Raw genomic sequence first — 13,072 nt, 5'->3', positions numbered from 1 at the left:
CACTCTACTTCCCTGTTTTGCAGACGGTCTACCACAACACCCTCTCGAGCTTACCATACCATAGCTTCCGAGGACGGAATCTACATCAGGAAGGGGGGCATGTTAACCCATGGCGGACATGGCGACGTACTATATTTTACGTCATTAATTTAAATATTCTGAGCCATGGGCCGGGCTTGTCGGCACCATATGTTAAGGATGAAGGGATTGGGTGATCGCCGATGAGAGGCGCACCTTGGATATCAGTAGGATAAGGGTTAGGGTCGGCCGGCCATGTATGGGCGCCCAAGTGTGAACGGCCAAGTCACCTATATGAGTCAAATGTAACCCTAAAATCCTCATTCTCATGTGTTGTGAATACAAGAGTGCTCTTGCCTTATCTCTTTGGTTTCCTTCTCCTGCGTGTGCGAGAGAGAGAGAGAGTGAGAGAGCGATCGAGCACTGTGTAGCGGCACGACGGCGGAGAGGCGGTAGAGCGGCGAGACGGCGGCTCCTCCTTCACGGCTGCGACGCGGGAATCCTTCAAGGCGACGGTTGAGCGGTGAATGACACACCCTTTGGCATTCTGTTTGAGCTTCCTTCCCTGGTTGTATGCTTGTAGCCATCCGTGGCTCGCATATGGTGTCCGGTAAGTCCCCAGCTACGACCTGTGCGGCAAAAGCGCACAGTGATTCATACAGAAATACGGCCGTACGAATTTCCGTACGAATACGGCCTAGAGTGCAAACAGACACCCGTTTGATCTAACGAAGAGTACACCAAGCCTCTTGAGGCTGTACGGGATGTGGGAAAGTATAAAAAGCAAAAAACAAAACAAAACAAAACCCAAAAAAAACCTATAATTGCTCATTAAGGAGCATTTAGGCACTTCGACATGGCCACGATAGAGGGAGTGCCAGGGATCACACGGACTAAACCCAATGGCTTTCATCTTCGAGCCATTGAGATCTATGCCGCCAATTCACCTCCCCATGCCATTGGCCATGCTTATAACAAGCGTGTCATCAAGTTTTACACCCCCTATGACTTCGATCCCACCGGGCTTTGGTCCCTTGCCTAACATTCCTGCAAATCCTATAAGTACCAACCCTTTCCTAGATGCCCACACCTTGGACATACTGACTATTCTAGGAAGGGGGTGGCCCAAGGACTCACTGAATCTCTTCCAACAAGAACACTCACATACGGCCTCAGTGATTCATACAGAAATACGGCCGTACGAATTTCCAAAACTATGGGCAAATATGATGGAACAATAGACCCTGTTCAATTCATTCAAATGTTTGAATAGAGATGTGAAGCCTTTGGAAATCCCAACTGCCCCACTAAGGTACATGCATTGAACTTATGCTTAGAAGGAAAAGCTAGTCGTTGGTTCATCACATTGATGCTTGCGATCAAGACCAACTTCAAAACCTTGAAATCGGCCTTTATATAGGGCTTTTCTAGACAAGGTGATCGATGGAGTGCAACAACAGAACTCTATTCGATTGATGCTTGCAATCAAGACCAACTTCAAATCCTTGAAATCAGCCTTTATACAAGGCTTTTCTAGACAAGGTGATCGATGGAGTGTAACAACAAAACTCTATTCGATTGAGCGTCAACCAAATGAGTCCTTTAGAGATTTTATCCTTCGGATAAATCTCTTGGACTCACATTGTGAGTCATGGGAAAAATTAAACGACGTTCAATTGAGGAGATGTTTCATGATGGGCTTGAAGAATGACAACTTACACAACTTGATCATTGTTTCCAATTTGGAAACATTCGATCAATGTTGTAAAGAAGCAATACGTTTAGATGACAACATACTAGAAGATGATCATGCTACGAGCAGTTCCTCATCTAAACCAAGTGAAGCAATGGCAAAAGAAAGATCGATCTTGGAATTAACATTCCCAGAATTTTATGCAGCCTTGCTTAAAACCTTACAACCAACATCTGTAAGAGAGGAAGAAAACCTTCAAAACCACACATCCTTAATGCCTCTCAAAGTGAGAAACAAAATGCCTTGTGTTAAGTGCAATCACTATGACCATCCCAATCCTCATTATGCATACAAGGCACATGTCCTTCTATATTGAGGGACTAAGGTTATGTAGAAGGGTGAGAGAAGGGTGTGAGTGTGAATGGACTTGAGGTCCACTTGTTCACCTATTTAAAGGTGAGGCCATGAGGCATTTTGTATGTGAGCAAGGCCTAGTTGTATTCATAAACAACTTAATAAGCAAGAGTTTGTTCTTGTACTTTTTGAGTCTCTCCTCTCCACACACTTGATCTAGCATGAGCACCACGTTTTCTCAACATGGTATCTAGAGCTTGGTTGATTTCAACCACTTGTGGTGTAGAATAGGTCAAATATCTCCATTTTTTCTTATCTTTTCATGTGTGGAGCTCAACCCTCTTCCATTGGAGGCCTTCCAACAGCCGGTAGAGGCAAAATCTCTCTAAGACTTCAACATGGGAGATGTAGAGGAGCTGCCGGCGAACTAATTCATACAGTCAATTGTTGCAATCATCACTCATTCTCCGCAGCATTCCTCCTACAGCCCGACGTCAGTTTTCTGAGTAGCGCTGGCCGTACAGAAATTCCAAGCGTGTAGTGGGCTATGGTAGCCCTCAAAACACCATTTTCCAAAGTGTTTTGAGGGCTATGGTAGCCCATTGAGTGGAGACCCCACAGCTCAAGTTTGAGCTTCAACTGTCCACCACGGATGCGCCGACTGGAAGCAAAAGACCAGGCGCCCCTTCTTCTTCACCTTCAAGCTTCCATTAAAGCTTCATTTTGGTGTTTTTTCTTGCTCATATCATCACCTCCTTTGCTCTAATCAATCAAGTGATGAAGTAAATGTTTGTTGTTGAGTTTTTCTCTTGATTTTGAAGAGATTCCAACCACATGAGATATTCATAAATCTCATGCCCGTCAAGCTTCAACATCAACATCAATTTTTAAGCTTTCAAAGTGATTAAGTGTGCTTCTAAGCACTAATTGTGTTGTTTAACACTAATTACTCTGTTAATCCAACAAAGAAAAAGTGTTCTTAAACACTAATAGTGTTATTACACACTAATGGTGAGTTAATCATCAAAATAAGTGTCATTTGATACTAAAAATGTGCTTTTTAGCACTAATTGTGTTTTATACACACTAATGGTGATATTAATCATCAACTAAAGTGTTGCTTAACACTAAGGTGGTCTTAACCATCAAAGGAGGAGGTCATTTACATTAAGGATGCTCTTCTTCATAAACACTAATGGTGATCCTAATCACCAAATAAAGTGTTTATTGACACTAATGAAGCTCTCCCCATCAGAATTAGTGGTTGGGCACAAACCCTAAGTGCTAAACCATAAGCTTAACCATCTTAATCTCCTTTTTTATGCAACATCCTTGGCTTGATTAAGGGTTGTTGCACTCTCATAAGCCTTTCTCTTTCTACTTAAGCCAAAATATCAAAAATTTATGGTTTTTTCCTCTTCATAAATCAGCCCTTCAATACTCTCTAGTAATCTCCTTCAATACCCAATGTCAAAGGACAACACCCAAATTAAGAAGTTCTCAGGAGAGGGCTTCCACACTTGGCAAGTCCCTGTCACAAGTACAAGATGATGTCCAAAGGCTTTTGGCCATTCATCTCCGGCACTAAGGTTATTGATCGAACTAAGGCTGAAGATATTGAAGATGATGAGAGGGCACAAGCCATCATCATGCTTCATCTTGATGAGGCTCTCATTCACCATGTGGACCAGCTTCTGGCTGCAAAGGAGAAATGGGATGAGCTTGATAAGCTCTATGGAGCTTGTGGTGGTAAGAATTCCAAGATCTCACTTAAAATTGAATTTTTCAGCTTGGAACTCAAAGAGGGAGATGGCATTGGAGCCTTCATCTCTCACTTGAAGGCTCACTTGAAGGGCCTTATGGCTCAACTTGCATCAGTGAATGCGAGAATGGATGAAGATGATGCAGTGGCTGTTTTGCTAAAAGCAGTCAAGAAGGTATACCCCACCTTAGTCACCACCCTGAAGAACATACCTAATCCCACCCTTGAAGGAGTCATTCAATCTTGTCTTGATGAAGAAAAGAGGCCAAAGGGAGGAGCTAAATCTTCAAATGCAACCACTTCATTGAATATCGAACAAGCTTTGTCGAACAAGTGATCAAAGTAAGATGTGCCCCCATTGCAAAAAGGTGGGTCATTTGGCAAGTAATAGTTGGATCAAATATCCCAACAAAATGAAATGTAACAAGTGTAAACAAACGGGACATATCACTTCTAAATGTCCTAACAAAGAGTCAGAGGCTAACTTTGTATCAGCCTCTAACTCCACTGAGAAATTGTTTTAAATCTCAATGTAATCACACCTATATTCCTAACCTTGTACGCCTATTGTTATAAAGGCATCCTATGTCCAATACCACCTATTCCAATTTTTTTCATAGTTGGTATTGAGGGAGGGTATTAAGAGACTAAGGTTATGTAAAAGGGGAGGAGAAGGGTGTCTGTGTGAAGGGACTTAAGGTCCACTAGCTCATCTATTTAAAGGTAGAGCTAGAAGGCATTTTGTATGGAGCAAGAAGCCTAGTTGTTTTGAGCAACTTAATAAGCAAGATATTTTCTTGTATTTTGTGAGTCTCTCTCCTCCACACAATGATCTAGCATGAGAACCACGAAATCTTATCAATTCTATTGATACGTTATTTCCTTCTTGTATCCATGTCTATGTTGAAACTTGAAAGAGGACTATAGAGGGATAGAGGGATACTAGCGAAATGAAACTTGAAATATATTAATGTTGAGGACTATAGAGGGATACTAGCGAAATGAAACTTGAAATATATTAATCATGGGAGATCATCGGAGTAAAAAAGAGGAGTGTTCTATTTTACAGATGGCTACAAGCGTAACTTGCACCCTTTAGGTTTTGAGGTTCGACAAACTAAATCTTTGGCTTCTTTTAGCCCAATATAGTAACTTTGTTCTCATTCTCACATGATGCTTGCTCATCATCTCTAACTCTGAATTCTCTGTTCTCACCCTCTATAAACCCAGATACTGTAGTTTTTGCTGATTTCTCAAGCAGCAGCAGAACATCTTCTTTTGAGTGCACACCCCTTGAGGGCATCAGAACATCAATCTTTCTCTTCTTCTTCTTCCTCTTTACTAGTTGGTGCAAGGTCACATCCGAAGAAGCTTCTTCAACAACAAGAACAAGAAAATATAAGTGGCCAGCACTAGGGATAGTGGTTAGGTCTTACACACCTGAAGCGACTCTGTAGGCCTTTTGCTTGTATCTACCCTTTGAAAAGTTTACTTGGTATGCGCCATCTGATAAATAAACTCATCACAATCAAAAAATTGTTGGGAGTCAGTACCAAGCGAAAACGGACGAGCGGGATGCTTGCTTACAACTTTGTACTGACCCACACTAGCAAGATCTTATAGTACAGTCCATGAGCAACATGACACAAAGGGGAGTTAGTACCACCAGCAAGATGCCAACGAGCCTCATATCGCTTGGTGTACTGACCTCGTGAGCAAAATGAAGCAAGGGGCTAATACCAAGTGAAATGGGGCCTGCAAGATGTCACAAGTCGTATATCGCTTGGTGTTGACCCCATTAGCAAAAATACCACAAAAGGTCGTCAGTGCCTCACAACATGGGGCAAACAGGATGCCAACAAACCTCCTATCGATTGGTACTGACCCCGTGAGCAAAACGATCGCAAGGGGTCAATACCAAGCAAAATGGGGCCTGAAGGATGCCAACGAGACTTGGTATTGACCCCGTGAGAGCAACGTGCCCCAAGGGAAGTTAGTACCAAGGAATATAGGGCCAGCGCGATGCCCACGAGCCACCTATTGCTTGGTACTGACCCAATGAGCAAGGTGACCGCTAGGGGGACAATACCAAGCGAAATCGTGCGTGCAAATGAGACTCTTGTCTCTTGGTACTGACCTCATGAGAAAAATGATCGCAAAAGGGGTCAGTACCAAGTGATATGGGGCATGCAGGATACCAACAAGACTCGTGTCGCTTGGTACTGGCCCTGTGAGCAACGATCTCAAGGGGAGTCAGTACCAAGCGATATGGGGCTAGCATGATACCCACGAGCCTCCTATCGCTTGTTGTTTGGTACTTCCCCTTGAGAAAAATAATCTCAAAAGGGATCAGTATTAAGGATGCCAATGACACTTGTGCCGCTTGGTATTGACCCCATGAGCACCATCTCCCCTTCTTCTTCTTCTATCTCCATAAGAAAACTGAGGCTTTTAATCAAATTTGTAGGCATGCTTTTCTCTCTATCTCTCTCTCTCTAATTCAATGCTCACAATATTCATTCTTAACACACACACACACACACACAACACAACACAACACAACCTTACAGAAACAAACAAATTCTACTCCTCTCCAACAACCTTACAGAAAGAAAAAAATTCTACTCCTCTCCAACAAGCTTACAGAAACAAAAAATGTTATGATGTTTTAATGAACCATAGCCTGCTAAACTGTGATGCATGCTCATTTTTGAAGGCATGGGATGAAACTTTAATTTGAAGGGTTAGTTCTATTATGCCGTTTTTTCCCTAGGCATTACACAAGAGGATTTTGAAACATTCACCCTTCAATTTTTTGGTGGCCTTATATGAAGGATAAAATGGCTTATAAATGCGTGAGACCATATAATGCCACTTATGAATAGGACACACCACATGCGTGGTTCTAAGACCACCACGTGGGTCTAAAATGGCTCGAATCTCCTTGGGGACATCGAGCTTTCTGCCATCCTAAACCCTTAGCATTGAGCTCTCTGCCCTTCGTGTCATCCCTCTGCATCGCCATTGCCATCGTCTAACCTATGCCTTGCCATTGCCGTGGTGCCGACGAGCTCCCCTACCGCCATTGGCATCACCATCGCCAAAGCAGGTATCCTTGTAGTGCCGCATAGCTTGTTCTTATTGACCCCCTTTTCTTTAATTTTGTTATCTGGGTCAATACAAAGCGGGGGCTTGTGGACATCGCGTAAGCCCCCTACCGCTTGGTACTGAACTCATGATCCATATGGCCTCATATTTACCCCCATGTCTCTCCTTTTATACACAAGGGGTCAATACCAAGCGGTAGGGAACTCATAGGCATCGTGTAAAAGCCTAATTGCTTGATATTGACCCTCTTAGTTTTGTTTTGTTTTGGATCTTCTATTTTGTTATCTGGGTCAGTACGAAGCAGCAAGGGGCTTGTGGGACATTGCATAATCCCCTACCACTTGTTGGTACTGACCCCATGATCCATATGGCCTCGTGTTTACTCCCATGTCTATCCTTTTATACAGAAGGGGTCAGTACCAAGCGCTAGCGAGCACGTAGGCATCGCCTAAGCCCCTAATCGCTTGATACTGACCCATTTCATATCCTTTTATTTTATGGTGCCTAAGCCCCTTATTGATTTGGTATTGACCCCTTGTATATTAAGCGTGCTTTTCCTAATCGACTAAAATGTTTCTTTAGGCATTTTAGCTCCTCAGTTGGACATTCTCTTGGAATCTGGTGAGACGAGGTGGAAGAGTCTTGCGCAGAAAAGTTGTATATGTTCCTATACAATGCACATGTATTTCCATCGTGCTCCTGAATTGTTTGTAAAGTTCAATGCATTTTTTTTGTTGAGAACATTATCAAGATTTCTAGGATTGTTCTCGTCGACCGGGAACAGGATTATGAACATATAGTTTCTGGCAACATCGTGATGTCTGATGGTGAACGATATGTTCATCTATCTAATTTTGCAACAGACAAAGTCATGAAAAGAAGGCTCAACCACTGTCTTAAAAATATCCCTAGCTGCGCGGCAATAGAGTAGAGGAGAAATGCCCATTACACTTAAAGAAGTGTTGCCTTCTCCAATATAGTTATGGATTTCTTTGTTTTCTGCATCTCCTTTACTGAAGACTTTGAGCCCCAGACAACGGATTTACCAAGCAGTCAAGTGCCAATCGAGGATGATGTTGTTGAAGAAGAGGTGGCTAGCGATCCAATAGAGGAGAGGGCAGAGGCCGAAAAGGAAACGTTTCCCACTAGTACATCCCTTGTCAGTGTGTTGATGCAGCAGCACCCATGATTATAATCCCATTGGAAGCCAGTCCACCTAATGAGAACGAACAGGGGGACTTGTCACTTCCTTCTTTGCCTAGATTTACTATGGCAGACCAATGTGATTATGTATTATTAACATACATTATGCATCATTTTAATATTCGTGAAGACGATTGCTTGGTTGATTTAGCAAATTATAGTGAAGCAGACATGGGGTAGGTAGAGCAAGGAGTTGACAAACACCTCCTAGGTGATTCTATAGTCCAGGACTCTGAGTATGTGCCTAGCAAGGATATATTAAGGGACATGTTCAATGAAGCTAGGGCATATGAAAGCCAATTGCCTTATGAGGAGGTTGCAATAATTGCAGACCGTCTTGGTTTTGGCATATATGGGCAAAGATAGTAAGTCTTTGATCTCTTTGTGGACAAGTAAAATGTTTGAAGGTGATGAAAATCAATAGGTATTTTATATATAGCAGATATGGGCAAATATATAGTAGCTACTATCGGACATGAAGACAATACGTCTACGATTCCTTTGTGGACAAGTAAAATGCTTGAAGCTTTACTATGGCAGACCAATGTGATTATGTATTATTAACAGACATTATGCATCATTTTAATATTTGTGAATACTATTGCTTGGCTGCTTTAGCAAATTATAGTGAAGCAGACATGGGGTGGGTAGAGCAAGGAGTTGACAAACACCTCCTAGTTGATTTTGCAGTCCAAGACTTCAAGTATCTACCTGGCAAGGATATATTAAGGGACATGTTTAATGAGGCTAGGGCATATGAAAGCCAATTACTTTCTGAGGAGGAGGCTGCAATAATTGAAGACCGTCTTAGTTTAGCAGATATGGGCAAATATATATCAGCTATCAGACATAAAGACAATAAGTCTACGTTTCCTTTGTGGATAAGTAAAATGCTTGAAGGTGATGAAAATCAACAGGTAACAGTACCAAATTTTTTTAAGCTATTAGTATTCATTTTACGTGCATTTTATCGATTAAACGTATTACATTACTTGCAGGTTTTTGTATATGATGATGATTTCGTGAAGAGAGTAGGAGGCTCAAGATCATCCAGTGCTAGCAGTTCAAAATCAACAAGTCATCAAAAGGATGCTAGTCTCGCTAAATATATAAGACATTTGAATCATCAAAAGGTGCATACATTTTATGACACTTGCTTATAATTGATAATAAGTTGACTTGAATCATGATGCTTACAATTTTGATGCGCAGATCACTATATTTCATAAAGAGTTCTCAAAAGACAATGCAAGATTTTCTTTATTTGCATTGAAAGTACTCTCTAGGTTTTGTGGTGGATATGATGTGCCATTGAATGCTAAGAAAGTGGTGTTGGTGGAGAAATAGTTTGCATTGCAGGTGTTTGGTTAGAGGCATGGATGTCAAGTGCTAAGATGCTCCTACTACCTGCATACATAGCCCAGGCTCTTGCCGCCGGCAGGAATAAATGAACTAGACTCATTGCCTCCTTATGGCAAAAGATATCTAATGAGGACAAGAAAGAGCCAGTGTGTTCCTCCAGAACTGTTGTCTCTTGAGGTGCAACTACCAAGAATAGATCTCCCAGTAGATGAAGTTCAAGAAGACGACAAAGAAGAAGGAAGACCACTGAAGAAGATGAAGCCCACCTCCTCATCAAGCCCACTTCCTCCCAACGCAGATCAATTGTAAAGTATGGTATATGATTAACAAAACCAAATGTATGTATAAATTAGACTTGAAGTATTCTTTTAAGTCTTCTTCTTCTTCTTCTTTGTGTGTCATTTCTACTACTGTTATTGAGTACTTGAGTGTCTCCATGTGTCAATGTTGTATTAATTGGAATCCCCAATTCAGGATTAATTTTCTCATTTGCAAAGCAAGTGTTCTCTGTATTTTTTCAGAATAATGAGTTGAAAAGGGACGTTTTTTTAAAAACAAACCCCCATGGGCACGAAATTCTTTTTGGCAAATGAATCATTAAAGCTTTTATACATAACTACCTCAAATTATAAAAATCTTCATTCTGACAAGGTTTACGTGCATCCAATCAAATATTCACGAGAATTAGATCATCGAAGCTACATAATACATATTCACGAGAATTGAATCATCGAAGCTACATAATACATAGTCCTCGAGCATTAAATCTCATGAGCACAGATAGAAACATGTCAAGTATGCACACAATTGGATGGCATACTGTTTTACACAGCTTTGTATCTAACAAGTATGCTAAAAATTGAATGGCATACTATTGTACATAGCTTCATGTACCTTAGGGGATAGGACAAACATATTTTTGGTAACTAGGTGTGGGTCCATTGGAAATTTGATTGCTCGTACAAGTGCATCACTATCAAGGCCTCTAACTTGTAATCCCACAACTCATAGGTTTTCTCGTCTTTAGGTGCATAGAAGAATCCTTTCACAGTAAAACAACCTCGTTCAATGGTATTCCCCCATCTGTCCTTTGTAGGTCTCTTGCAGAGCTCTTTCTCCTTTGTGCATTTCAAAATGTAGAAGTTCGCATTCTCTGGATTTTCTTTTTAAGCTGTCCACTGTGAAATTGTCTCCTACAAGAAGGACATCACTAAGGGTATCATAGTGATCTTCGTAGGTGGCCTCCTCAATGTTTACAATGTTAACATCAATGTCAACATTTTCTTCTTCAGTGCCATCATCTACCAATGGTTCAAGGGCAATATAGTCTTAGCTATGAATATTGTTGAAATATACAAGTAAATAGGGTGTGTGCGGGAACAAGCCCTTAGCAAGAGGATGTAAAAGAGAATCTGTAAATGTGAGAGAAGCTGTGAAAAGGTGAGAAGTATCTACTGGGAGAGAATAAAGGGTAGCATGAGGAAATTTAGGAGGTGTGGAGATATTCTGGGAAGAGAGGTGGAGAGAATCAAGCAAAAGAGGTGGAGTGAATCAAGGAGAGATCAGTGGGATTAGATGCTTAGATGTAAACCCTATAAATTGAGGCATTGGCCTAATGAGAATTTGTTGGTTTTTGATTATCCATGCCTACATTAAGCTATCAATTAATTACTCACTAATCACATCTTAATTATCATCTAATCTCTTTTCTAATGATGTTGATTCTAGCATTTGATCCACCATAGCTCATCACATTACTGCAAATTTAACAAATATGAGACTGATTGCTATACCTATGCCTTAAGTATTCCATAAAATTACTACAATAACATGATAACCGATGCACCCTCAATGCTGTTGGATCGTGCTAAGAGTATGCAGATACTGAATGTAGGGATCTTGTGTTTGTTTACAGCCTTGACATTCTATGCCTCATCTCTATCTATATCACCCAACTTTATCTCCCAAAAGACTCTACTAACGTACCGAGCTTGTGATTCATATGTGGACTCGGCTTTAGTGTGAGCATTTCTTGCAAAAACTTTACGACATTAGCTCCACATTGGAGCTTAGCACCATTAGGCTTGAGTTGTTCATGAGTTAGTGCTCTCTTCACCACAGCCCTGCACCATCGTGCTCTCTCTTTCCATGACCAGAGCCAAAGAAATTCCAAGTCATTTGCAAACCTGTGAAGGCAGTGTACCTGGAAACAATGTAGAAAGGAATTTTTGCTTTGAATTGAGACAAAGCACCATTAGACCAAACCCAATGATGTAATAGGGGAATACCCAATTATAATGTAGCATGAAACAATGTTGCACAAAAAGGGTATCATGCTTCTTATCATCAGAGATATAAAAGTGTATCATTTTGTGGATGTCACCTGTAATGTGAAAGTATGTAATATGCACAAATATGGACACTTGGCTTGAATACCAGTGCATTGACTGTATCTCATTTTGCTCCTTAAAAGAGTAATTCTCAGCAAAGTCTACAACAGATATTACCACATCTTCGAGAAAATTGGACAAGCATTCTTTGTATTGCTCAGCTTGCCACTTGTACACAACATTATGTTTGATAAACTTTCCGAGCTGGTCATTGAACATTTGATTCAGTGCCTCTTGCATGACATTTCCTTGTGTATTAACTCTTTCCTCTCCTTTGTCTTGCCATCATCAGTGGTTCCATAGTCTATGTCTTGAAAGATTTTCATGGTGACAAGTCGACCAACATATGCAGATTTAGCTAGACAAACTGCTATGTTTCAAGGCCCACACACATTGCAACTCCCCATCAGACACTTCAAAGAATGGAAAATAGTACCTTCAGCTTTGGGACATAGGATGGACTCCCATGCGCTTGTGATGCTCTTGTAGGACTTGTCTGCAGCCTTGCACCCACTTGGCTCAGAACCCACATTACAAAGGACACAATCATATTGACATGCTTTGCCATGCAACCCAAAATTATATCCTCTAATCTGGTTCAAGGCATATTTTAAGAATGACATCTGAACATGTGTTATGCAGCAACAAGTGTATTGATCCTTAAGCTTTCGCACAAAGTATGGCTTTAATTTCTCAAAAGCTTGTTGATGAACTAGTGCATGTGGATGCATCTCCTTAAACAACAAATATAGTTCAACCTGCAATACAAAACCATCGTGGCAATTTAAACATTTCGTTTAAAACTCGTTTGTAGTTATAGGTTCCTAGGTGTATGCAGCTGGTTCACCAACTGGTATCTTATTGGTTTAACACCGGTATCATGTTGTTTTAAAATTGGTGTTGTCTAAAGCAAAGCTAATCTGATGCATGTTACATAGAGCTAATGTTCCAAACGGTATCATACCGGTACAAAACACTGGTATCATATGGCCACCCCAAGTTCTCCTTCTAGTCTTTACCCGGTATCATACTAGTATTCAACTAGTATAATACCGGTTAGAAAATTTGCTAAATACAGAGTACATTAGAGGAGACCATGCTCTTAAGCCAATATAATAGCATTGTTTAACCGGCAACTAGTCTTTTCCCTACTATCAGTAGTGTTAGTTGTATACAGCTCTC

The 13,072-nt window shown here is 41.0% G+C and overlaps 1 pseudogene; it reads right to left on the bottom strand.

Moving 5' to 3' along the window:
- Window positions 1-10,565: 10,565 nt before the first annotated feature.
- On the bottom strand, window positions 10,566-12,513 carry LOC147605823 (uncharacterized; annotated as a pseudogene).
- Between the last annotated feature and the right edge of the window lie 559 nt (window positions 12,514-13,072).

Source organism: Cibotium barometz, chromosome 58 (genome assembly GCF_041138505.1).
Source record: "Cibotium barometz isolate CiBa-2024 chromosome 58, ASM4113850v1, whole genome shotgun sequence".
Classification (NCBI taxonomy): Eukaryota; Viridiplantae; Streptophyta; class Polypodiopsida; order Cyatheales; family Cibotiaceae; genus Cibotium; species Cibotium barometz.
Note: the sequence above shows the minus strand (reverse complement) of the source record. Positions and strands in the feature narration are given on the sequence as shown.